Consider the following 4,338-nt stretch of genomic DNA (forward strand, 5'->3'; position numbering starts at 1 on the left):
TTAGTATAAATAGGACTTTTTACTATTGTATAAAGGGGGATCTTTGATCAGTTTTATACTATCTTAGACTTTCATGGGGGCTGGCCATTTGGCCATGCCTGGACCATTATCACTTATGTATTTTCAAACGGTAGAGTTTCTGCACTCCATAGATTAAGGTGTGGAGCTCTGCTGTTCCTCATGATTTAATGCAAAGTACTACTATTTTCTATTCAATTCAGCTTGTAAATCCTATTCCAGTATGATCGAGAACCTCCAGATGATTAGCCATGCCGTGATAGAGCATTTGGACCATTTTCACAGAGAGGATGAGATGTAGCCATTGACAACGGTGATGCCCTTACAGAAAGCTTGCCATGGAAAGGAGTAAGACTGATTGGATGAAGACAGCGGGAAAGCAGAACTTCAGAGGAACGAAAGCATCTCTATACGCTTATCTGAAATCCTCACCAATGAATTACATAAGTATTTCTATCTTTATTTTCTGTTTATTTATTATTATTATTCGAAAACTCCATAACCATTTGATATCCGCCTGACTGAGATTAACAAGATGACCATAGCTTGCTTCATACCAACAATCTCCGTGGGATCGACCCTTACTCACGTAAGGTTTTATTACTTGGATGACCCAGTGCACTTGCTGGTTAGTTGTGCGAAGTTGTGAAGTTATGTTTGGACCATGGTATTGTGCATCAGTTATTGGCGCCATTGCCAGGGAGAGAACGAACAACAAATTTTACAACCTCAGAGTAACAATTTCGCATACCAGCAGGGCTTTGCAGAGCCCCCAAACATCAATTCTAAGTTTGTTGTTGGGAAGCCATCAACAAGCTCTAAGCACAAAGGTACCAAGAAGAAAGTACCTAAAGGCTGGAAGGACAAGAAAGTCCCAACTGAAGGCCTCTCACCTGGCATGAGAGTTGTCTTTACCACGAAACCCGTCATACCACATACAGTGAGTTGTATACTATCTCTAGAGCATGTGGAGCTCTTTCATGAGAAGACAGGAAGAAAGTTCACTGTAAGGGGCGAATATCTGAGCCCATACTCACCTCCGTAAGGAGCTAACCGTCAAGCTAGTGATGTTAAAGAAGCGCTTATTGGGAGGCAACCCAACCTTAATTAATTATTTTTATTTTCTTTTATTTTCTTTTTCTTTAATTTATAATTTAGGTTCGTGATCATATGCAGCAGTCAGAACAGAGACAGAAATGTCAAAGCAGAGAAAATAGAACACTCTGGATGGAGTGTTACTGGCGTTGAACACCAACCAGGGAGCAGACCCTGGGCGTCCAACACCGCAAATAGGCAGCATTGCTGGCGTTGAATGCCAGCCAGGGAGTAGACCTTGGGCGTTCAAACGCCAGTGCAGAGGGCAGAAAATCTGGATTACCTAGCCTCTCAGGACCAGTGGGTCCCACAGCATCTTTACCTACCCTACTTATTCCTTCTTACTTTCACACTTCTCCATACACACTTCCCTACAAACCCTAGCGCAATCACATCCATATCACTTCCCCAAAACCATCATAACTCCCACCAACCCCACCCACTTCAAAATCAAATTTCCCACCCAATTCCCCACCCATGACCGAACCCAACCCTACCCCCCTCATATAAATACCCCTCTTCCACTACAAGAAAAAGCAATATTTGTAACAAAAATATTGTTACAAAAAATTGGAATTTTGAAACAAAAGGATTTTGTAACAAAAAAAGGGGCCGTTGCAGTATGTCCCGTTACAAAAATTTTTTGTAACAAAAAATGAAACTGTTATAATTCAAAGTAATATTTTGTAACAAATTTTTCTGATACAAAAAACCAAAAGTCATTACAAAAGTGATAACAAATTTTGATCTTCAAAATATTTTTGGTGACAATATATTTTTTCCTATCATAAAATTTTGTTACAAAATGTAACTTGATTTTGTAACATTTTTTTCTTTAGTTACAAAACACTATATATTTTTTAATAATTTTTTTAAATAAAAATTACACACATAATTTGCCAAATTATATTAGTTTTTTAATTAATTAATATATTAACTAATTTACTCAACAAGTCAACATTTATATAATATATAATAACATAGATAGTTCAAATATCTTTTATTTAACTAAGATTGTTTTATAAGTCTTCAACATATATACTTTAAAGTACAAACTAACAAGACACATTGAAGAACCCTAATGAACTAGATAGATACATAGGACAAGAAAAACAAGGAATTATAAATCTTCAAAATGTAAACTACAAATTACGAACTCCATCATGTTCATAGAGCTCCTTTCTCATGGAGAAGCTTCTAATAAGTGCCACACACCTGAAAAGACCACCAACCAGAAAATACTAGCTTAATAAACATGATTTGTTTTTTCTTTAAAAATGCACAGGAAAAATAAAAAACTATACTCATATTATTCAACAATGAATACGAACTCTAAAATTCTTACCATGTCCTTTCCCAACCCCATGGCTTCTAGTAACTCATTTTGTCCAGCATTAGAATGATAACATGCTATATATTACTACTTAATAAATCACTCCAAAGTCAGTTGCATTATAAATTAATAGTTAGGAATACCTTTCTGCATATGGGTGTATATATAGAGTAATAAATATAAACTGATACAGCTCTTCCATTAGTTCCGTGACTAGATGGCCCTGGGCTAGAATGAGTGCTTACAATTTCTTGCTCTTCACCATCTGCCTGAGCTGAAATATTCTGCCAAACAAGTGATAGACAAGAAGATTATGTATAGTCACAAAAAGAAAGTAACAATTAACAAAATAACAAATTGAAAAATTTTATAACAGGGAAAAGTCATATTTTTAGTCCTTGATAAACTCATACAGTTAATAATAAAGAATAAAAATAAGCCCCCACCAAATTGGTTTTCATTCTCCTAAAGATGATGCTGATCATTTATGTCAGCATAGCCTTTGATGTTGCTTGGTTTATAGGACTCTTGCTACAAAGACAAAGAATGAATCTGACTACTATAGATTAATAACTAATTAACTATAAGCATCAAAGACAACATAGAAATGAGTAATACTTTTTTAGTGCAATATCATAGAAATGAGTAATACCTATTTAGTGCAATATTGTAGCATACTCTGATAACTCCCAAGAAGGGTTCGCCATGCACTGAATAACACAAAATAAGGATCATTAATTATACAAAAAGAAGAAAGAAATATGTAAATAAATACATACGAACAAGAGAAAAAAGTGGCCTAGAGAACCATGGTGTGGTTTGAAAACCAGAGGACCGATATGATTATCAGGGTGACATAGCTGTGTAAACTGCAATACTCTAAGCTTCGAGCTGAAATGAAAGCAGTCATGTATTGTCTCTATTGATGGAGTTTTCTCCCTTTTCCTTAACACAGCAGTTTTGCATAATTATTTACTAGTCATGCCTAATCAGAGCACTCACAAGTTTCAATTCTCAATTTTTGTGTAATTGAATTGCCATAGAAAGATGAGGAGATTTAACTTAAATGAAAAACTAATAGTGAAACAGATTTAAATGAATTTCGGCAGCATTTCAGTAGCAATTTAGGATATTTCCCAAATTCACTCAATCAAATCAATTTCCATATGAATACAATAACAATTAAACAAAATTCACATATTCATCTATATGAAATAAGCAACAAACAACTGGAGTGCACAATCTAAATTCATCATCATCATTGCACAAACTAAATTCACATAACAGCAGTAGTTCACAATTCGATTCAGAAACGAAGAAAATCATTATCATCCAATCACAGATTCACAAAAATTCAAACAACATTCATGATCATTCAACAAACAATTACAAAAAATTTATTCCAAACACATTAAAAATAGCAAAATTTTTCTAGACCTAATTCCTCTACAAACTATGTTCAGTATACCTAACAACCTAGAATCCACTACAACATGCATATCTAACTAAGCAGTAAATGACATGGGAATGTAGAAGCAGAACAGGGGAAATGGGACAGGAAGAAATGGTGGTGAGGAAGCAGCGTCGGCCGCAGATGACTCCCTTTCCCGTCGTTCTTCCTCTTCTCCTCTGGTGGTGGCATTCACGGCAGGAACCCCTGACAGAACCGGCACTAGCTTCAAAAGGGCTACTGAGATAACAAACCCTAATGAAAGAGAAGCGAAATTTGAGTAGTAGTAGTGGCGCTGGTGGCTCTGGCCGCAAGGACGCGACACCGGTTCACCTCCAGCGACGGTAAGCTCGATCGACGGCAACTAGGTGCGGCAGCGGTAACAGAATCGGCTTCCTTTCTCTCAGGTGCTTTACTGGCTTCCGTCAATCTCTCTGTCAGC

General features: G+C 36.3%; 1 long non-coding RNA gene across 1 annotated transcript; it reads right to left on the bottom strand.

Annotated features, from left to right (window-relative positions):
• On the bottom strand, nt 211–3,854 carry LOC110269741. The gene is made up of 3 exons (XR_002358504.1): nt 3,745–3,854; nt 3,674–3,675; nt 211–221 (listed from the first exon to the last, which is right to left on the bottom strand). It is a non-coding gene; the product is annotated as an uncharacterized LOC110269741 (long non-coding RNA).

The sequence above is a fragment of the Arachis ipaensis genome, chromosome B03 (genome assembly GCF_000816755.2).
Source record: "Arachis ipaensis cultivar K30076 chromosome B03, Araip1.1, whole genome shotgun sequence".
NCBI classification, from domain to species: Eukaryota; Viridiplantae; Streptophyta; class Magnoliopsida; order Fabales; family Fabaceae; genus Arachis; species Arachis ipaensis.